We start from the raw sequence: 22578 nt of genomic DNA on the forward strand, positions 1-22578 counted from the left end.
AGCCCGCCAGCTGCCCAGGAACCCGGTCTTGAGGCAAAGCGGGCAGAGGTGCAGCCTCTGGGACTGACCCTCTGAGGGAGGGCTGCCAGCAGGCCGCATGCACCCTAGTCACCCTTAGAGGGGTGGCCGGCGGGTACAAGGACCACGCCAGTGACAAAATCCCATTTAGAGAAGAGCTGCCTCCATCCGTGGGATGAAAACTGCCCCCTGGGAAGAGCCACCCGGAAGCCCCCAGTCGCCCCTGAGGTCTCATCGTCGGGTAAGAGGCTTTTGCTCTGGTGCTGCCTTCCTCACTCAGCACCTATACCTCCCGCGCCACTGGACACTGGACACTGGACGAGAGCCGCTCTCCGCATCTGCAGAAAAGATGGGAAGAGAAGCAACTTCCCGCTGCCGGAGAGTCACACGAAGCCGGGGCCCCCTTGGGACCCCACACGTGTGCACACGCGGGCAGCCGCTCCGCAGCCCCTGCTCTTTGTCTCCGGTGGCCTCCAAGACACCCAGCAGTGGCTCCCGTTGAGGGAAAAGGCGCATCGGGCCCAGCTCGACGGCAGACGCGTCGTGCCTCCTGGCTCTGCCACACCCTCTGAGCGCCACCTGCCCACGGAGGCGCATTCCGTCCCCCGGGCGGCGGGCGCCTGACAGGTGGGTGAGGAATGCCGCGGTGGCGAGATTTATTGAAGAGCAAGGCGGCGTCCGGGATGCTGCTGGCTGGTCCTCCCACACTGAATTATCTCTGGCAGAAATAAAAATCAGCAGAGCGCTGGATTTAGATGGGCTACGATCTGTCAGCAGAAAATTGGACTGTCACCAGCGTGCCATGTTCATTTTGGCTGATTAAAGAGATATTAATCTACTGTCACTGCTACAGCTCTGCCAGCAGAGCTAACAGGCCACGGAGGCAGGGCTGCCTCGGGGACAACAGCAGACAGGGCCACGCAGCACACGGATCTGCTCCAAGGCCACCGTGCCTGGGAGGGGCTGCCGCCCTCCCCGGGGACAGGACAGGTCCCTGGAGCGGTCACCGGCACCGAGGGCACAGAACAACCGCTGTGCACTCGAGGCTTCGGGCGCCCCAGTTCCCGAGCTGCATCTGCTCTTCTGAGGGGTGGACGCCTCCCCACACTTAGGGTGACCCGCAGGGCCTGCCCTCACCTGCAGAGAAGGGTGGGAACCTGACCCACAGCGCTGCCACGTCTCCTGCCAGGCTCGGGTCCCCGCTGGCCACAGGGTCGATGGGGCCAAGCAGACGTCAAGACGGTTCAGCAAGTGCGGCTTTGCGGGCTCCTGGAGGCTCAGACCCACAGAGGAGACCCTCGCCAGCGGTGCCCCCACAGGCCCCAACGGGCTGCTCAGAGACCCAAGTCAGAGGCTCCGTCCACGTGGACACAGCCCAGGAGCCGCCGCCACACTCCGTCAGCCTGGCGCCCTGGCCACCGGCGTCCCACCTGGGCCAGAACGGCCTGGAGGAAATGCACTGGGTGGTGCTGTGGCACCTGCTGAATACCTCACCAACCCAGCTCCGCTGGGAGTGCCTCTGGGGTCGGGTCCTGTTAAATTAAGACCCACACAAACAACCTCATTTTACCTTAATTATCTCTTTGAAGATCCAGATACAGCCGTGTCCGGAGGCACAAGGGCTTGGTGTTTCAACATGTAAATCTGGGGAAATAAAAATACCCACAACTCCTCCTTTTCCTCAAACCTCGTCCCTCCTCTGAGCAGCGGTGGTTTATGGGGGATGAAGCCCAGCCTCTCTAGGGTCACCTCCTGGGCATCACACAAGCACCAGTGCGATCCCAGGCGTGGGAAGGGGCCCCTCGCCAGCTCCCGCTGAGTCCGCGGCTGAGCTAATCGGAGCTTGGGGGCAGTTCGCCTCGAATTCCTCACAGCCGCTCCATCAACATCCAGGCCAAGCGCTGCGGTGCGTGGGCCACATGAAATATTCAAGAGAGTTCTATTATTGAATTAACTATTTATCTATTTATAATTTAAAAGATGCACGCCCCGCCGCTAACACAGATTCCACACCGACTCTTGATTCTGAGAGCCACGGCGCGCCGCGGCCCCCGGGGACCCCCAGGGGCAGCCCCCGCCCCGGAGGGCAGGGGAGGGCGAGACGGGGGACCCAGGGCGGCGCCTGCCCAGCGACGCCTCCTCTGTCCCGAGACCTAAGCCACGCTGGCCACGTGGCCGCCGCTCTAAAAACTCGCCGAGACACACGGCTGACGCACATCGGCTCATTCGGGCCTCACCGGCCCCCGACAAGCTCGTCTTTTTAAGAAAAGTACTTTTTCTTAGAGCAGCTTCAGGTTCAAGCAAAACTGAGGGCAAGGCACAGAGAGTTCCCAGATCTCCTGCCCACATCCCGCCTCCACACACACCGTCCCTGCTGTCGGCGCCCCCGCGGAGGATGCATCTGTCACCACCGGCACACCTGCACCGACACGCCGTGATCACGCCGTGATCACACCTGCACCGACACGCTGCAGTCCACAGCCTGCACGTTGGGCTTTCCTCTTGCTATTGTACATTCTACGGGTTCGGACAAATGTAGAAAGCCACGTATCCGTCATTATGGTATCAGAGAGAGTGTTTTCACTGCCCTAAGAACGCTCTGCTCTCTGCCCGTTCATTCCTCTCCACGAACCCCTGGCGAGCCCTGGTCTTTCTGCCGTCCCCGGAGACTCTGGACTTTTCCGGAACGTCACAGAGCCGGAATCACAAAGTGTAGCCTCTTCTCACCTGGTAACACGCACCTAAGTTTGGAGGCAGCTGTTCTGGTTCTGGCTGTTTTAAAGACTCAGACCGGAAATGCAACTCAGCCAAGGTCACCCATGGGCCCCCGGGGGAGCCTTGATGCACCCCCTGCTCCAGACCCCCTTCTGCTGCCTGGTGGCCCCGAGGGACACTGGCACACAGAGGCCCCAGACCTGGCCAGACGCAGCTCTGTCGCGGGCAGTTTGGACCCGGTCTGCAGTGCTCCGGCCGAGGCCTGACCCCGAGTCTTCCCCAGCCACCCTTCAGAGCTGGCGCAGTGCTGTGCCAGCCTCTGCGGAGGGGACAGAGAGGACGCCAGAGCTCCCTCAGCCCCGCCCTCACTCCCAGGACCAGGACTCGACACAGACGTCAGGATTATGGGGGCTGAATGGCACGCACTGTAAATAATCACTGTTTTAAGACTCGCACATCGAGCCCTTAATGGCGTTACTAGGGCTCAGGATGAAGTCCAGGAAGATAATTACCAGCCTATCGGGCTCCAGTTGGTAATAACATCTATTAAAGACGACACGCCAGGAAAATCCCTGGATTACAGTGAGAGGGGCTGTGCCCCAAGAGAGCCCTTCTGTGGAGACAGGCGCCCCCACACGGCCTCCCCTCCCCGCAGTCAGTGCCCCGCCCAAGACGGGAGCTCGATGCACACCATGGATGCACCCCACAGAGGGGTACCCGGCTCCGGCTGGGGCACCGCCGGGCCCTCCCGCGGAGGGGTCTTCTGTGAGCACCCCAGGGCAGCCTCCTCCCTGCCTCATCCGTGAGTGCCGTCCAGCCTTGAAGGGACAGCCGGGGCCAGGACACCCTCTCCATCTTGAGGAGCTAGAATCCTGGCAAGAAAGAGACGGCCTGGGCCCGCAGGAGAGGGAGGGGAGGTTGTATGGCGCTGTCTACAGGGGCTCGGTAGGCTGAGGGCCCAGCAACGGGTAAAGGGATAAAGAAACTCAGCAGCGGCGCTTTTAATCCCCCAGGAGGAAATAGGTCCCTCTCCAGCCCTCTGACCTCAGGGGCCAAACTCCCCGGGAGGCCAGGGGGCAGCACAGCAAAGAGGGGTCCCTGCAGGTCAGCCTCGGGACACAGGGTCAGGTGGCAGAGGAGGACAGCGGGCCTGCAGGGGCTGGAGGGCAATGTCCGCGGGGGACGCTCACCAGCTCCGATGGACCTGTCACCCGTCGGTCACTGGGGGACTTGCTGGTGCCCAGCAGCTGCAGCCCCAGCTTGTGCTGAATTTCGGGTAGACCCTGCCGGCTGGTGGGCAGGGCTGCCCTGTGGCCCGGTCACTGTGGACTGCTCAGTGGGCCTGGGTCCGTCCGCTTGGCTCCAGCATGCCCAGCCCAGGGCAGCGGTTGAACCGTCAGAGGACCGACCGCCCCCCACCAAGATCCCCTGGGCCTCTGTCTGCGTGGAGGCCCCACACCGGCGGCTATCGGAGGGGAAGGTGGGCGGGAAAGCCAGGTGCCCGGGCTGCCCCCTGAGCGGATGACCGGATGAATGAATGAGTGAATGGATGAGATGCAAAGGACCCTGGGAGTTCTGCAGACGGAGCCAGCATCTCCGTGCCCCCAGCCAGTCTCTCAGAGACACTGCCTCCCAGTCGGGGCCGGAGCCCGCGCCCCAGAGTCGGAAGGCAGCTGAGGGACCCCTTGTGGCTGAGGGGCTGCCTTTCTGGAGAAAGAAGACCGCCAACCAGGTTTACGCCACAAAACGCATCTTCCCATCTGCTTGCAGAAGCAGAACGGAATGTTTCCAGGGTGCGTGTTCGAGGTTTGCCTGTGCTCGTCTGCACGAAACCCTGGGAGTCGGCCTGAGAGCCTTCCAGGGGCTCATCAAGGCTGTGTCCACGGTCACTTGGGGCAGCACAGGGTTCGAATGCAGGGGCCGCGGTGAGAGGAGGGGCTTGCGCCTCTGTCTGTGGGGGTCGGTTTCTCCGAAGCTTCACTCCCATTACGAAGGGGCTTGATGAGGCCAGCTCACCTGGGAGCCGAAGGAAGGGGCTGCACGTCTGCCCCGCCCCTCCCGTGGGGCTGCTGTTGGGCAGCAGACGGGGAGGGCGAGGCCGTCTCCCTGCCAGTCAGAGCCGCCTGGTTCCCTTGGACGTACCGCATACCTGTACCTGCACCCCTTCATTCATTCATTCATTCATTCAGCAAATACTCCCCGGGGCACCTGCCGGGCCCCAGGCTCCGAGGCAGGTCAGGGGAGACAAAACAAACAGGGCACCTGATCATGGAGCCTTCGCCTCTACGGAGAGACCGAGAATCGGCAAATGAAAGAGAGCGGAGAGTGCCCTGCGGACAGGACGAGGCCAAAGCCACAGACATGACGGGAAAGCGTCTCCAGGGACCTCGAGTGCAAATCGGGAGCAGAGCAGCCAGGGTGGACATCAGGGCAGAGGGGGCCCTTCGGGGAAGTGGGTGTGGGGTGTCCCGCACCTTGGTCGGGGGCAGGGGGCTGTGTGCTTCACGGCATTAAGTTCTACCTGGATGATAAAGAGAGGACGGGAGGAAGGAAAACACCAGGAGATGCGCTGGGGAGAGACCAGGGCTGCACTGGATGGGAGTCGGGGAAACTGGCCCCGAGGACACGTCACGGTGTCGTCTGACTCTGAACAGCAAGGAGGACCCTGTCCTGCAGAGCCTGAAGCGAGAGCAGTGGGGGGAGGGGGAGGGTAAGCCCCCCGTGGGCGGGGACGGCTCTAACGGAGCCCGGCCGGCGGACCCCCGGCCTCCCGGCGCCGGGCCCATGATGCTCTCCGTCTTCTCCCTCCGAGGCCCGTGCAGAGGACGGTCCCCGCGTCACCGCCCCTGCTGAAATACGCAGGGCGGTTCAGGTTCTCCTGACTGGATGCCGTGCCAGCAGTGACCCGAGGATCCAAACTGCCCCCGCTGAGGGTCTGGGACAGCTTGACCGTGTCCTTGCCAAGGAAAACGGGCCCCTAGCAGCCTATGCCCCACAATGGCTTCACAGCTAATGGAACTATCACCTATGTTCCTTTCGAAGTCGGTACCTTGGGGACCAAGTGGTGGCCGCACTTGACCATGACGGTAGGAGTGGCCACTGCAGGGAGGGGGCGGGGCTGACGTCCATTCCCAGGGGAACTTGTGGGGCTGCTGAGCGGCCCCGGGGTCCTGGGTAGTGGAGCAGGGACGTTTGGATGGACTTGGACAGAGATGAAGGTCCCGGGCTCTGCGTCTCAGAAAGAGAACCCACCCCCACCCCCAACCCCGTCAGAGGACCTCGCCACCGTTGTCAGGAGACCCTGGCGGTTCCATCAGGCAGTCGCTTGGCAAAGAGCGCCTGGTCTCCCCGCGATCCAGCTGCATCCCCCCTCTCGCCTCTGGGCCACAGCTGAGTCAGACCTCGGCCTCTCTCCTGACTTAAATGCCCCAAGAAGAGGAAGGTTGGCTACAAGGTCTCCAGGCAATGGCTTGAGAGCCGATTTTTCAGGTGTTGTCCCAAGGATGAGATGCAAGGTCAATTCCATCTGAGTTTCCCGACACGGGTTCACTCACCAGAGCTCGTGGACTTGCTGGGTTGGCTGGCGCAGCTCCAGGAGTTTGGCGGCTGGCACACAGACCTGGCCTCAACTGCGGCCAGCAGCCGAGCTGAGAACTTCACATGCAGCCCACACCCCACGGCACCTGGGAGCTGGCCTGGGAAAGGAGGCCATCGGCGAGGGGGCCTCTGCTCCACGTTCCGTGTGTGTCAAACGCCCCCGCCTCCCTCTTACGAGGACGCTTGTGAGGGCTTATAGGGCCGACCCGGATGGTTCAGGACGGGCTCCCGTCTCAACATCCCGGCCTCGATCCATCCGCAAGGACCTCGTTCTCGGGTTCCAGGAGGAGGACCTTGCATATCTCTGGCCGTATTCCAGCCTGCCGCACGCACTGCGGCGGGACCCCGATTCCAGTGGAGATGACAAGGTCCTGAAGTAGCCGCAGCCGGGCCACCGACAAGCTGGGGACAAGAACCGCGCTGGGCCTTGGATGGAGTGGCCACTAGCAGGGTTAGTGCCCTTTGTCATGGCGACTCGATCCCGGCATCTCGTGGGACAGAGTAGGCGTAGGGTCCGGGGAAATGTGACCAAAATCCACACGACAGGACACCTCCCTGTCACTGCAAGAGTCGCACCTGTCACCCAGGTCCCCTGAAGCCAGTTCACAGTCTGAGTCCCATGCTGAGGGCAGGAGGGGACCTCCAGGAAGGATCCAGAAACACCAACCCAAGAACAAACTCTGACCTGCCCCAAACAGGCCTGCAGGCTATTAGCAGACTGTCTGTGCTCCCCAAACAGGCCTGCAGACATTACAGGTTCCTGGGGACCCCAAACACCACGGCATCCCCCAGCCAAATGCTCAGGTGACACAAAAGAGCCAGCCCTCATCCACCCAAGTGGGCTCTGTGGCCTCAGGAATTGGAATATACATGTGGGAGGTGGACGGGTCTCAGGGAAGGACCCTGGATAAGCTCTTCTCAACCTCCCAGCCGAGGACCTTCTTCATGGTGGGGCCGTCCCGTGCATAGCAGGGCATTTTGCAGCATCCTGGCTCCTACCCCACTAAACGTCAGCGTCATCCCCTAGTTGTGACAACCGAAAAGTCTCCAGATGCTGCCAGATGTCCCTTGTGGGGGAGGGTCTCCCGCAGTTGAGAACCACTGCTCTGGATTATTCTAAATTTAATCGGGTGATGAGCCTTGGTGCATTTTCCAGTCGTGGAAACTCTATCGAGAAAATTAGCAAAGCCCCGGGCGGGACACACTGTTGATTTGGTGAGCGTGTTTTTCCTTGTATCCACGTGGAGCATTTGCTCCCACACGGCGGATGTGACCTCCCCTTTTTTTTTTTTTTTTTTTTTTTGCGGTACGCGGGCCTCTCACTGTTGTGGCCTCTCCCATTGCGGAGCGCAGGCTCCGGACGCGCAGGCTCAGCGGCCATGGCTCACGGGCTTAGTTGCTCCGCGGCATGTGGGATCTTCCCGGACCAGGGCACGAACCCGTGTCTCCTGCATTGGCAGGCGGATTCTCAACCACTGCGCCACCAGGGAAGCCCTGACCTCCCCTTTTTGATCCTGTCTTTGACCCCTGTTAGTCTCCCACTTGATGCCATAATCTTATCTACGAAGATCTCCGTCACCCTGAGGTCCCAGGGCATCGCGCTGGTCCACCGAACACACACCAAGTCCACCGATCCTGATGACCGGGAGTTGGCAAATGTCTTGGATGACTTGGTAGGATCCATGTGCACCAGAGGGGGGGTAATAAACTCATGAAAACTGAAGGGTCAGATGCGTGGATGAGGTTTCTGGGGGACCACGGTCTGAAACATGGATCCTCAGAGGGGAAACAGAAGCCGCCCCTCACGAACTGTGCCCGGAAGGAGCAATGCCATTCGGAGAGCTCTCTGGATCTTGGAAGCAAATCAGCCCCCGCTCCCCCACTCCCCCCAGGAGTGGGCTGCTCCTATTTCCAGGACGATCCAGAGGTTTCCAGCTTTGAGCGGGGCCCAAGGCAAGAGCTGTGGATGTGGGCCGCAGGACACTCTGCTCTGCTGACGGCATCACCCGGCACTTCCAACAGCGATGGAAGTGTTTGTAGCAAATAAGGATGCTGCTTGGAATCCCAGAGAAGCTGGAACCAGGAATCACAGTGCAGAGACCTAGAGGGTTTGGAAGCAAAGTCATGTCTCCCCCGAGAGTAACTTGTCCTTTGCAGGATGACCTCCTGGTCCCCTACTGCGCCCCAGACCCAACGCCTGACTGTTGACATCAGGTCAGTCTGAGCTGCTCACCACCCACTGGGTGTTGCTCGGGCCAGGAGACCGTCAGGTCAGGCACGGCGGCGCCAATCTGCCACCGCATAGGAACGGCGTCTCGGAAATCCAGCCGGTCGGGAAGGGACAGAGGTGCAGAGAGGAGAGGTGGCCAGCACTCCTGAAAAATGCATCCTTTGCCCCTTTGTCATCCTCCCCCACCCACAGCTTCACGGGGATTTCCTCACGAGTTGTGATGGAAGGCAAAAAGCTTAGGCTCGGTTTATGCATGGTTCTGAAAGCGTTTTCTGTCACCGGCCAGCAGTAAATTAGAGTGCTGCGGCCCTAATCCGGCTGGTCCCGAAGATGGAGGGGGAGGAAGCCACCCAGCGGCCGAACACCCAGCACCATATGTGCTTGTCCACTTTATCAAGACAGAGAGGCGGCCACGGGAGGGATGGACACCAACTCCAGAGATGCCAGAGGTCTACCAGTGGTTGCCAAGCATGACCCCGGGCTTAGAAAGAGGACGCTGGTGACCCGGAATCTGCAGGAAGGGTCCGGGGTGGCCCTCCTGGAGCAAACACAGCTGCGAAGATGCTCTTGCCCCGTCAGGTGCACAAAAGGGAGTCCACGCAGACAGAGGAGGCTCCCGGGATCCGGGCAGAGCCCTTGGCGGGGGGGGTGTCTCCCCAGCCGCCCTGGTGCCTGCCCAGGGTCCCTCACGGAGTGGCCGCGGCGGCAGGGAGGGTGACGGTGGTGGGCTGAGTTACGTCCCCCCGAAACATACACACAAGTCCTAACACCCTAGTACCTGTGACCATGACGCTTCAGGGGTAGGGTCTTCTTTGCAGATGGAACCAACTTAAGATGAGGTCATTGGGCTGAGCCCTAACCCGACGTACTGGCGACATTCTAAGAAGAGGAAAAGGCCACGTGACGACAGAGGCAGAGACTGAAGTGAAGTGGCCGCAAGCCCAGGGACACCTGGGGCCACCGAAAGCAGGAGGAGGCCGGCAGGACCCTCCCCTGGAGCTCAGGACGGAATCCCCTGGATTTCAAACTTCTGGCGTCCAGACTGTGAAAGAACAAATTTCTGCCGTTCTAAGCCCCCCGGTCTGTGGCACTTTGCCGTGGTGACCCATGAACAAAGGTTAGGCTCGGGCTCATTGATGCAGCCTTCAGGCCAAGGTCACCCCCATTGCCTCCGCCCTGTGACTTACCTGCCCAAAACAGAAGCTCCCGCTGGGACCCTCGTGGGGCACATTTTCCTGGGAACCTGCGCCGCCCACTGGTGTCTGGCAGATGACCTGGGCCTCTGCCGTCACAGAGGGGCAGCGAGTTGTCCCCCCCGGATGGGGACATGATGCCTCCGCCGCGATGCCGCAGAGGGCTCTGCTGTCCGTGGACACGCGTTACACGCCCTGCCCCGTCCTGGCACTCCACCCAACACTGCTCCCGACCAAGGACGCCCATTCATGGTAAAAGTATGTGGGTGGGCTCAGCGCTCCCACTTCTTTGGTCCCCGTCACGTCCAGCCTAGTGACGTCTGCGTCCCGGTGCCGGTTGGGCCGCCACCCCATGAGAGGTTGGGCCTCTGTCCCGGGGCGTGACTTATGTCTTGAATCAACAGGCTGCTTGTCCCAAGGCCAGATTCCAGGTCCCAGAAGCCAGGGGCAGAAGAAGTGGTGCCCCTCACTCACCTACTAACCCAGGACCTTTGCTTCCCGACCCTGCGGCCTCGGTCTCTGCCGGTTCACATGCCCTGATTCCCGAGAGGGATGCTCCCTCCCGTTGACATAACGGTGGCTCCGCGGAATAGAAGTCGAGACCGGCAGCCGGCCTTTGGGGCCCCGCCCACCCCGAACCAGCTGGCCCGGTGACAGTGCGTGTGCCGCCGGGGGCCGTTGACGCCACCTCCGAAGGGGACATTGGAGGAGGAAGACTGGGCCCCAGGGCCCTCCCCAGCGTGGAAGTCAGTGGAGAAGCACAGCAGCCGCAAAAGGCAAAAGCAGGGTGCCCGAGGGTTCGGACCCTTTAACGAGGTCAGACTGGGTCACCCCACCCGGAGAGAACCCCGGCCAGCTGAGGTGCCAGGTGAGCAAAGGAGACAGAAGGAGCGGAGATGGTGAATGTGGGCTGTGCCTCGGGATCGGGTGGGGAATCCAGCCTACAGCCCCATCACATCCGCGTGCCTTCTCACGCAGGCGTGTGCGTGTGCGCGTGCGTGTGCGCGTGCGTGTGCGTGTGCGCGCGCGTGTCCTGGTTCCATTCCCCCGCGCCCTTCCTTTCCCACTGCTATTTGATTAACGTACAGAGGGCAGTGGTTAACTTGACAATCTGTTCTATGACTCCAAAATGTTCACATACAAACATTGATTCCAAAACATACAAAACATATGACATCACAACTGAACTAAGAGAGAAACTAACCTTGCCAGAGATGAATGCCACCATTGTCACCAGGAAGTGGGTGTCAGGATGCTGGGATTTTGTCGCCCCTTTAACAAAAGGAGGTGACAGTGTCTCTGTTTTTCCGACGGGTAATTGCATCTCGTCAGGCAGAAGCACCCACCGGTCGCCATGCCAGCCGGGGCTGGACGCACATCCGTGTAAGGGGGGTGCACACACGGGGAGAAGCGAAAGGGAGGCCCGTGCTGCCCGCCTGATCTGTTGTCTCTGGGCTCCCAGCCGCCCGTTCACACACTGGGCTGCTGGGTGAGGACCCCGCCGACGACGTCCCCCTGGCCAGCTGGCTTCCTGTGAGGCTCTGCCAACTGGGGCCCTGGAGGGCGGTGGGGAGGCAGGTGTTGGTGGAGAGGATATTCATACGTCACTCCTGTTACTTTGGCCCCAGGCGCTGGCCCCTGGTCCCCTCGGCCACAGCTGATTCTGGCCGCCAGCTTCTTTCAGCAGAACCAGCCCGTCGTGCCTCACAGGGGCACCAGCGGCCTCCGGAGAGGCCCCTGCTGAGGAGAGAGACGCCCCCAAGCCCATGGGCTCCCCTCCCAGCTGCTGGGTCCCGAAGACTCACGCCTGTGTCCCTGCAGGTCCTGCCCCCGGGCCACACGCGTCACGCCCTTGGGCCTTCCCGGCGCTCCTGAAGCGACGCCTCCATTAAATCCCTGAGCCTCTGTGCTTCCAGCTGGACCCTGGCTGAGCAGACCTCCCGGCTCGGCATGTGGGAACCTCGGGGTTGCACAGACAGGCTGTGCCAGACGCCCGGCCGGCGGAAGCCATGTGCCTCAAAGGCTCCGTCAGGAGCTACGACAGTGCCTGCTGGAGGGGAGCCATTCATAACCAACCCTGATGTCGCTTTCCATGTGCCCTCCCCGAAACGCACCAGCTCACATAAGCCTCCCAGCAGCCCATGAGGCCCACTGTGATGGGCTGAACCGTGCCCCCCGGATCCACGTGCTGAAGTCCTAACCACCAGGACCTCAGAGTGCGACCTTACTGGGGCTTAGGGTCTCGGCAGATGCGATCAGTGAAGCGGAGGCCCTGCTGGAGTAGGGTGGCCCCTAATCCCATAGGACTGGTGTCCTTCGAAAAAGGGGATTTTGGACACAGACAAGCACAGGGAGATACCGTGTGAGGACAAAGCAGAGCTGGGGTGATGCGTCTATAAGCCAAGGAGCTGCAAGGACAACCAGCAAACCGCCAGAGTCGAGGCGAGAGGCCTGGGGCAAGTCTTCCTCGTAAGGGGGTCAGCAGGAACCAGCCCTGCGGCACCTGGATCTCGGGCTTCCAGACTTCAGGCGGGGAGAGAGGGCTCCCTGCCGTCTGAGCCCGGCCATAGGGCCGTGTGACCCGGCCCCGGGACGCGCCACACACGGCGCCCCGCCCGTACTGGAGGCATCTCAATGCCCAGGGTTTGCTGCGTGTCTGCAGGTGACCCGCACTGGGTGCTGGGTGACCTCCACCTGCCCGACAGGTGCCCCGACAGGCACCAGCACCTTGAGGACGAAGGTGGCAGGTCCGCTCGAGAGGTGAGGGCTCTGGGTGGGTCTCGTGGGGGACATGGCCCCCAGCACCTGGAACCGGGGGCCCCCACGAGAACATCCACACGGGGCCCAGACTCCTGCCCTGCAGCAAATCGGGGCGAACTTCCAGGGGCCTGGGGAGGGCCTGGCTGTCCAAGGGCTCCCACACAGAGCCCGTTCCCACTGAGGCAGCGACCCAGTGCAGACAACACAGCGGACACCCCGGGACCCCGAGTCTGAGCCCCTCTCCCCATCACCAGCTGGATCTTTTGAGGAAGTTCCTTAACCTCTCGACCCCTGAAGGGACAGTTACAACCAAGACCACGACTGCAGCCATTCATAGGGTCGTCACTGCGCCTCGAAGACAAGGGAACAAGGGTCTGGAGAGAGCGGTCTCCGTGCTCCCCGGGACGTGCTCCCCAGGACGTGCGCCGGGCGGCGCCAGCGGAGGATGTGGGCGCAGGTGCTGGAGCTAGCGGTGTGGAGCCGGCCGTGGCCCCCTGGGCTTGGAACTGTCCATGCAGGTCCAGGGATGCGGGGACAGGGTGGGGGCCAGGGCTGCCCTGGGCGCCGTCGGAAGCCCCATCCTGGGCTGCAGACCAGCAGGACCTGGGGACCACAGGCCCGAGGGGCCTCACGCTGAGGACGGGAAGTCAGAGCGGGGCCAGGCCACAGCTGCCCAGCCGGGGGCCACCCCCGCAGGGCCCCAGCGCGCGGATTCGCACTCCAGAGGCTCTTCTAGGAAGTGAGTCGGTCCGAGGGTGGAGCCCTTCTCAGGTCCTTGACAAACTCAGCACCGTGTCCCCAGGAGAGGCTCGGATGGTGGGGCAGCCGAAGAGAGTCTGCAAGGCCAGCAGACTGAAAGGCCTCAGAGGCCCAGTGGCCCCCCGGGTGTTGTGTGTGCGTGTGTGCGTGTGTCGTGTGCGAGTGCGAGTGTGCACATACATGCGTGAGCCTCTGGGGGGCGCTTCTGTGCATTTGTCAGGTCCGTGCCCATCCGTACGTGTGCATCTCACGAGTGCGTGTGTGGCCGTGTGGGTTGCTGCATGTCTTCATGCTGTCGCGCTCAGAATCGAAAAGAGAGAAGAGATCCCCTCTCTCCACCGCCTCCCCACCCCCGACATGGATCTGGCTCCCTGCTCCATGGACAGCAGGCCTGGGGGTCTCTGAACGGAGCAGAGACGCCTCCCTCCAGGCCCCCGTGCAGACCTCCGTGCGTCCAGAAGCCCAGGCCCCGACGCGTGCTGAGTGTGGGCCAGGCTGCACATTCGCTCCTCTCTTGTCTGCACCCTGGCCCAGGGACGATGTGGAAGCTTGGTGGCCAGAGCCACCCGAGCTCAGAATCCTCCCACAGCACCTTCCCCAGAAAGACCCCACTGGCAGGGCCGCTCACGCAAGGCCAGGCAAGAGGACAGCCCAGGGAGGGGCATAGAAGGACGGCAAGCCAGAGAGAGGCTGGATGGGGAGGGGGAGCCGGCACCCCCGTTCCGTGCCAGCAGGCTCCGTGGGGCCTTGGGAGATGTCGGGCTCTCACTCCGAGTCTCAGACTCCCCACCTGATCCGAGGGGCGGCCGGGTCGTCCCAGGCCTTCCAGAGCCACGCTCCAGTGATGGCGTGCGAGGGGACGCCCTGCAGGCCTTGCCTTGGGCCGACCCCGGCTGTGGACGCGGTCCCACCTCCAGGCGAGCCCTGACTGCCAGAGCTCCAGGTCTGGAGGGGGCAGGGCCTGCCCGCCCACCAGGCCACGGTCTCCCCCGCCTCCCCACCCCCTCCTGGCAGCAGTGCCTTCTCTCTGCTTTCCTGGGCTGTAGCTCTCGGCCTAATTATCTCTAACCTTCTGTTCGAAGACCCCTGTCCTTGCCTGATAAAAACCAGTAACTTTGAAAGCAAACTGGGTCTTAATTTTCCTTGACAGCCCTGCTTGAAGCATGCAGGCCGAGCTGGGGTTTAATTAAATGCACATTCGTATTCCAAACAAATTAAGTACAATTAAGGACCCCGAGTTATGGGTATCTATCACTCTGTGATGTTTTTGTAAAAATTACCCCATCGAGATCAAAGTCGGAGGATCCTTGCCTTAATTGCTTCATTAGGGCGCCGTGCACCAGGCTTCGAAAGGACCGGCCCTGGTGTCTCTTTGGGAATTACCCAAACGACGGCTCTCAGAGTAATTGCTTCCATATTTCTTTCTCGGAGACGTTCCGGCCTCCACGGATCAACTGCAAGGGCTTCAGGAACCCAGCTCTGCTCTGGTCCCCGCAGCAGCAGCCGAGGCGTTTTCGTGGCGCCTGCATTGAGGCCCCGCTGGGCCGACTGGTGGGTGGGCTGCCCCCTGCCCTGCCCTGCCCACGCTTGGCCTCTCGGCCGGGCAGCTGGTGGCCCAGGGGGCACGGCCCAGGCCAGCCCACAGGTCCCCCAGACAGGCCGACATGCACCACACGGACCTCGACGGGTTGGTGTCCCCCGCACAGCCCGATCCTGGCCTCCCTGCTGTGGCTCCAAAGCCATGGAAGGGGGTGAGGGCCCCCTGCTGGAGTCCCAGGCCTGTGGGGACCCAGCCACTCGCGTGAGGCGGCAGGCAGGGGCCGGGCAGGGTCGGGAGCCGTTAGTGCGGCTCTGAGCCTTCGGAGAAGGCCCAGCAGCCCTGGCCTCCAGCCCCGCCGCCACTGTACATGGCCCTTCCACCCACGGGGCACCCTCGCCTGGACCCACTCGGAAGGCCTCCTGTACCGCCAGCCCCCGAGTGGGGGAACGTGCTTCCGGGTGACCCCTCCAGGAGAGGGGAGCAGGGCCTCCGCAGGGGTCCCGGCCGCACGGCTGTCAAGGGAGGGCCTCTCACGCCAGCCCGGCTCCTACCGGGACCCTGCGTGGGTGCCGGCAGCTGGGCCAGGACTACAGCGGCCCGAGGGCAACGCCCCAACTAGAGCTGTCAGATAAACAAGACGTCGTTTTTAGTACAAGTATGCCCCGTGCGGCCCTGGGGGCGTCCTCACACCCCAAATGGCTCACGTGTACCTGAAATCCGGGCGTTCCTGGGCATCCTGCATTTTATTTCCTTGCATCTCCCCGTGCCCCGCCCCGGCCAGAACATCTGGAAGGGGGGGTGGGGAGGACACGGACCCCCAGGTTCTGCTGAAGAACTTGCTTGTCCTCCACAGCACCCCGGCCTTGGTGGACGAACGCCTGACGGGCAGCACGGTGGCTGGTTCTCTCCAGAGACACCCCAAGGCCTGAGGGCACCCGGACACCCTGCCCTCCAAGCTGCGCCTGTGGCCTAACCCAGGGCCTCCCTGCCCAGCAGCTCCTGCCACCCACCCACTCCTCAGAGCCTCCTCTGCAGACAGGTGAACCAGCGCCCTCTTGGACCACAAACTCTAGGACTCTTCAGCCTAAAAAAGAAAAAGACCCCATCACATCCCGGGGCCCCCCAGATTCCCTTACTCACTCTCATCTGTGAGCCCATCCCATAAACACTGGCCAGTTGTGGAGGGTGGAGGAAGAGGAGTCGGGAGCGGGCTGCCAGAGCCCCGACACCCTCGGTCACTGCTGGACCACGAGCTGCCGGGGGCACAGACCTCAGCCCCACCCGTCCCTCCCCAAGTCCGCCCTAAGCCTCGGCCACGGGTCTGGACGGCACCGAGTGCATTAACTCCACACCACGCGTCCTGGAAGGTGCTGGCCGCATGGGGGACATTCCGTCAGTGCCGCATCGCAGATTGAGAGTGGAGGTTTTAATCCCAGGACCCCCAGAAACAGAGCAGAACTCGTTTGGTGGGAACGGAGACGTCGAGGATGGATATGCTCTCACCTAAGGGGGCGCGAAGGGTGCCCACGTCTGATCCCGGGCACCGCAGCAGGAGCGGGTGGACGCAGGTGGATTTCCAGGGCCAGCAGAAGAGCAGTTGCTTCTCGATGGTGTCAGGCGGCCCTGGTGCGGACTCTGCCCTAGACTGAAGACCCCGCTGGGGTCCCAAGCCACCACCCACAGCAAAGCTGGTGCTCACAGGATGCCCCGGTTATCGGGGGAGCACTGGACCCTTCCCACAGACCAGTCCCTCGCCCAGGGCACCCGCTGCCCACTGCCCGAGCTGTGCCCGTGCTCAGGACTCACATGAGGCAGAAGAGGCCCCCCGTGTGTCTCCGGAAACCGTCCTCACGGCAGGAAAGCGACGGCTCTTAACCCGCTCTGCAGGGAAATCCTCGGATGCCAGAGCGGGGCTGGCCCTGCCAGACCCTACTGCCATTGACGGCCCTGTGTCCCTATAGCTGCAAGCCTGCCCTTTGGGGAGGCCATCTCCGCTCCCTTTGCAGGGAGTCAGACATGTGGACAGTGCTTCCCATACTGTGTTCCGTGGAACACTAGGGGTTCCACAAGCAGTGAAAACATCAGCATTTATCCTCCCCTCCTCACGTTAGGGCTGGACTGAGGCTGGATGCGGACCTTCTGACATCCTTCTCACAGCCCGCCTGTGGGGCGGGCGCTGCTAAAGCCTGCGGAGGCTCAGAGGTTGAGCGGCTGTCAGTCACGAGGCAGGGAGGGCTGGGTGGGAGACGAACGGAGCTGGCTTCCAGGACAAGGCCCATCCCAGCAGCCGCCCAGGTGGGGCAAGGCCTCTCCCTTCCAGGTCCAGGTGCACACGCAGAGCTCCTCCTGAGGGTGCATCTGGAGCCCAGGGACTGGAGCACCGTGGCTCCTGGCCAAGCTGGACCGTGATGTATCATGGGCGGCCTAGGACACCCGCTGGGCCCATTGCCCGCCAGCCAGCCTCACGCTGACGTGCTAATGGACTATACACATTGTCTGTTAGCAGAGCAGGGACGGGCCCGGGGCTCCCGCCATGAAACTTTACGTAGAAATCCAAACAGGCTCTGAGATGGGTCAGCGGGGAAGCGCCTGGGCCCGCCTGCAGGTGAAGTCTCCGCATCGAGCCAGAAACCCCTGCAGACCTCTCTGGGGAGCTGTCTCCACAGAGACCCCCATGTTCCCATGGAGGGCGCAGCCCAAGAAGGGGTGGCCCGGCGTCTGGACGCGCCCCTCCGGCTCCCCTTGGAGCTCTCTGAGGTCTTGTTGAAAGGGCCCCCCACCCCCCCTCGCTCCCCCGCCCCCTTGTTCTGGGGCGAGAGCCTTGGGTGGCCCCTGGTCGAGGCTGCCAGTGGCAGGGGTCCCCCCTCTCCCCACCGCACACAGGACTGTCCCTCCTGGACCGTCAGCACCACTGTCAAGGGAGAGGTAACCATGAGAGGATCCGCTCCCCCTACAGCAAGACTCCTCACACCAGGGGCCCCACGGCCCCCAACCCCACCCTCCTCCCCCTTTCAACTCCCAGCCAGGCCTTCAGAACCACCCAGCCCAGAACAGCTCCGGCAGGGCCGGTGGGCAGCCCTCCCCCACCAGTCCCTCCTCGGCTTCTCCATCCTCCCCTGGCAGCCCCGTGGTGGCCTCTGACATAGGCCATGACTGCCTGCAGCTTGGCCCCCAGCGCCTACAGCTGCAGGATCCCTAACCCCCTCTCTCCTTGGCCTGGCCGTCCGTTCTAGGTCCCTTCCTCTGTTCTCAGCGCCCCCCGCTTTGTGTGGGGTCCCCAGGGCCCAGACTTGGGCCTCATCCGTCTGCACTCAGAGACTCCCCTGGGCTCGGCCTCCAAGCCCACCTGCAGGTGTGGCCCAAGCATCCAGGACCAGCAGCCCACCTGAGCCCTGACTGTCCCACCTGAGCGTTGGGTGCCTGCCGGGCCCAATGCCAGGGCTGCAGCCAGCCGGGGTGGTCCCCCCAACACTGTCCTCAGGCCAGGGACAGGTGACAGGAAGGGGCTCCCCCACTGCGTGCCTGACTCGGGGGCCCACGGAGGAGACTCCCCGCCCCACCATCCCAGCACAGCCCACGCCACCCCCTGCCCACGCAGCCCCTAAGGCTGCCTCAAAAGACACTTTCCCCCGAGGAGCCCTCAGGACCCCGAACCCGGCAGCCCCCCAAGACCCCCAGGACCCCCCAGCCCCCCAAGACCCCCAGCCCTCAGGACCCCTGACCCCTGACTGGAAACGACACTCCACCTGCACCTGCTGCCGCCCCAGGAAGGAGCTTGGGGGCTGGAGAGAGAGAGGCCAAGCAGGAAGCCCTGCCCTTGACTTGGGGGGTGGCCGGGCCCCCGGACCACCTCCCATCCTGCCTCAAAGTGCAGCAGCCGAGGGAAGGTTCCGGTCATGGCGCAAGCTCTGGAGACCTCACAGGGATGGCCTTTCCCTGCAGGTGGGGTCCCTGACATTCTGCTGGCCGCTTGGAGCCTGTACCTCAGGACCCCGAGGCTATCCCCGCTGGAACGACCCCCAGCGCCACCCCCACTTGTCGTTGATGATACCCCTGCTGTGTCCTGGGTGCTGGGGACACAGAGGACCCCTTCCCTGCCCTCAGGGGAGGTGGCGCCTGCCGGGGAGAGACGCCGGAGCCTGGGCGCCGTCCTCCCACCTCCACACCCACCCCTCTGTGTCCAGCGCCACCTCCATCCTGGACCCTCTGGTCATAATGCCCAGGATGCAGCTCTGGCGGTGGCGCTGGTTTTGCCCAAATCGGGCATCTGGGGTGCTGCTGGGGGTGTCTGACACATCCTACGTTACACCCATGCCTGAGTCCTCCTCCTGAGGGCAAGCACAACTTGTGACTTGCTTCTGGCCAGTAGAATATGGCAAAGGCGCCAGGAGCCACTCCCTCGAGTAGGTGGCATTAGGTAAGAAAGGCTCGTCTGAGCCACCCAGAGTGACACTGTCCTGCTGACCTTGGAGACGTGAGCTGCCAGGAGAGACCCCCACGGGCTGGGGCTTTTGGTGGCCTCTAGGAACCTGGAGTGGCCCCTGGTCTCCAGCCAGCAGGAAGACAGGACCCTTCGCCCTATAACCACAAGGAAACGAATGCCTCCAGCGCCTGCAATAAGCAGGAAGCAGCTCCTCCCCGAGTCGAGCCCACAGATGAGAGCGCAACCCGGCCGACACCGCGAGTGCAGCCTGGAGGGACCCCGAGCAGCGGACCCAGCCAGGCCGTGCTGGACTCCTGACCTCTGGAAACCGAGGTGCTCAATGTGTGTTGTTTCAGGCCGCTCAGCGTGCAGGGCTGTTACCCAGCGCAGACGCCTGCTGCACAAAGACAAGGCCGGGGTGGGTCCTGCCGGCGAACGCCAGGTGCGGAAACCGAACAGGCACCCTTCCACCAGGAGTCCCGGGGCTCCGTACCTGCTGCCCTCCCGGGGGTCAGCGGCTACCTCTGCTCGCCGCCCCCCACCAAGCCCGTCATCAGAGCCCAGCCCGGCCCACACGCTCTGCTGAGAAACTACCTGGAGGGCACGGTCCACCTTGCCTGGCCGCCCACGGGCCAGGCTGCCCTCCCCCCTCCCGTCCCCCCGGGCCTGCCCCCGCCATCCCGCCCTCGGGACACCTGTCCTCCCGCTGTACCCCTCGCAAAGGGCTGCCCTCCCTGCAAGGTCCACCTAGATGCCCCTCGTTTCTGGAGCCTGGGGGCCCCCACGCTGGGCCCCGGGCCCTCCTTTGCACACCGCGCGGCCCTCCGCCGCAGGGTGAGCCTGGACATGGGCACACAGTGCCCGTGCCTGGTGCAGCCACACGCCCTCGGGGGCCCCCGACGTATGCCTGCTGACAAGCGCACGGGGGGTGGTGAGGAAAGGGGCAGAGCAGCGAGTGCACAATCCAGTCCCACTCCTGAGGCAAAATTTGGGCAGAGCAGGGGCTGCCGGAGGCTCAGGAGCGGCGTCCGAACAGGTGTACAGGTTAGAGCCAGCGGCGCCAGGAGGACGGCACAGTGCCTGGGACAGCTGCGGGGACACAGAGGAGCGGGCGTCATCCGCCAGGCTGGGCCATGAGGCCCCTGAGACGTGCTGGGAAGGAGGCTTAATTAAGAGGGGGCTGGGCTCCTCCGCCAGAGACCCCAGGAGCCCAGCTGAGGCTGAAACCGGGCATCCCCACGGGCCCTGCCAGTTTCTGTGGCCACCTGAGTGGTCTGGCCAGGGTCAGGGAGGGAGGGGATTCCACAGGACACGGTGGCGGTGGTCTGCGGAGGGGGCCAGACGTGGCCTGGGGAAGAGATATCTGGACAGTGGGCAAAAGCAGCAGAGGGGACGTCAGAGCTCAGCAGCAGGGCCTGGGCTCCAGGGTTTGGGGGCCACCAAGAGTTTAGGAAGGTCTTGAGGGGCGTTTGGGGCAGGCATAAGTTCACCCAGGGGTACGGGGCTTGGGGGCCTCACAGCACCATGGAGGATATGGGCCAGGGGCGCTGGGGGTGGGGGCGGGTAGCCTCAGGGTCCACTCCAAGGTCACCAGCAGGGGTCACGGCCTCAGGTGAGAAATAAGGCATTTTGGGTAAAGAAATGTCACGAAGGACTTCCCTGGTGGCGCAGTGGTTAAGAATCCGCCTGCCAATGCAGGGGATACGGGTTCGAGTCCTGGTCCGGGAAGATCCCACAGGCCGCGGAGCAACTAAGCCCGTGCGCCACAACTACTGAGTCTGCGCTCTAGAGCCCGCGAGCCACAACTACTGAAGCCCGCGCGCCTAGAGCCCGTGCTCCGCAACAAGAGAAGCCCGCGCACCGCAACGAAGAGTAGCCCCCGCTCGCCGCAACTAGAGAAAAGCCCGCGCACAGCAACGAAGACCCAACGCAGCCAAAAACAGTAATAAAAATAAAATAAAGATGTGTATCTATAGAGGCTTATATTTTTTTAAAAAAAGAAAAACAAATGTCACAGAGGGAGGAGGAGTGGCCAGAGGGGGAGCATTTGGAGCCCAGCCTCCCGGGGGGGGGGTCACTCCATGCCCCAACCATGGTCTCCTGTGACCCGTGGGCAGTGGCCATGGGGACCACCTCTCCCTGGGATCCCACAGTGAAAATGGGGGTGCAGGAAGGAGGCCCCCTGGTGAGTCAGTGGAATAATTAGGGGGCCTCTCACGCTGTGTCCTTGTTGGAGGACATCTGGCCCTTCTCACGGGACCCGTCAGACTCATGCTGGGGGGGACAGGGGGGTGGGGGGAGCCCCTCACCACCCCCCCAGCAGCCTCTCCTCAAAGAGGATCGGACGTCGGAGGTCTCCACCTGCCCCCAGCACAGGGCTGGCCCAGGCTTCGAACGTTCACAACACAGGGAAGGGTGGTGTCAGGTGGTCTGCTCACTGGCTTCCTGAAGCCCCCGGCGGGGGCGGGGGGGGCGCAGGGGATGTCCTGTGCTCTGAGTCCATGCCTGGGCGCACCCAGGGGCTGACACAGGACCACAGAGGCCAGACCGGGCCAGGCAGCTCCGACCTCACTACCCCTCCACCCCCGAGCTGGCACTGGGGTATTGCGGGTGAGGGGAGGCCGCTGCCCCCAGAGGGAGACGTTCCAGTGGACGCCGGGCATGGACCTCGACCCGTGTGGGAGTGCAGGACTGGGTGACCAGGTGTGTCGGGTGCCTCCCCCTCCTGCCCCCTCCTGCCCCCTCGTTTCCCCTCCCCCTCCTCTCCACCCACCCCATACTCAGCCCTTGGTCAGAAGGCCTAGCCTCGGTGTGACACGAACCGGGAAGTCACTTCTGGCCAGGGCAGCAGAGGTGTTGGAGGGAGGGCTCTGGGCTGGGTCAGGTTCCGCGGGCCCAGTCGACCTGCCGGGCGCTGAGGATGGCGCCCACGCTGAGCACACACTCGGCGCCTCCGAGGATGGATCCTGGGGGGACGTGTGGGCTGGGGGCAGCGGGCTCCTCGGTCGAGGGTGGGGCGATGGGGAGGGACGGCGACGGGCCCCGGGCGGCATGACAGCTGAGCCTGGTGTTCGGCCGGGTCAGCGGGTGGCCGTGCAGAAGATGAGTCCCCGGGCGGCAATCATTTTAAGTGTCAGGGAAAGTCAAGGTCGTACAGCCCTGGTCTGTGACGATTTCTGACCACAAACAAATCTATGTGAAAACGCTCTCCCTGGGCACCAGCGCCGACGCACGAGGAGGCTTAACCCCTGTGTGTCCGGGCGGCCGGGGCAGTGGGGCCCAGCCACCCTCCCCCAGGTGGCCACGGAGGCCGTCCCTTCGAGGGACAGACAAGCACAGCCTC

The 22578-nt window shown here is 63.1% G+C and overlaps 1 long non-coding RNA gene across 2 annotated transcripts; it reads right to left on the bottom strand.

Moving 5' to 3' along the window:
* Positions 1-2384: 2384 nt before the first annotated feature.
* On the bottom strand, positions 2385-9909 carry LOC136793340 (uncharacterized). Of its 2 annotated transcripts, none has more exons than XR_010838532.1 (3): positions 9835-9909; positions 9748-9803; positions 2385-2535 (listed from the first exon to the last, which is right to left on the bottom strand). It is a non-coding gene; the product is annotated as an uncharacterized lncRNA (long non-coding RNA). The 2 variants fall into 2 exon arrangements; XR_010838535.1 differs by lacking the exon at positions 2385-2535 and adding an exon at positions 9399-9439.
* Positions 9910-22578: the final 12669 nt, after the last annotated feature.

The sequence above is a fragment of the Kogia breviceps genome, chromosome 1 (assembly GCF_026419965.1).
Source record: "Kogia breviceps isolate mKogBre1 chromosome 1, mKogBre1 haplotype 1, whole genome shotgun sequence".
In the NCBI taxonomy this organism is placed as follows: domain Eukaryota; kingdom Metazoa; phylum Chordata; class Mammalia; order Artiodactyla; family Physeteridae; genus Kogia; species Kogia breviceps.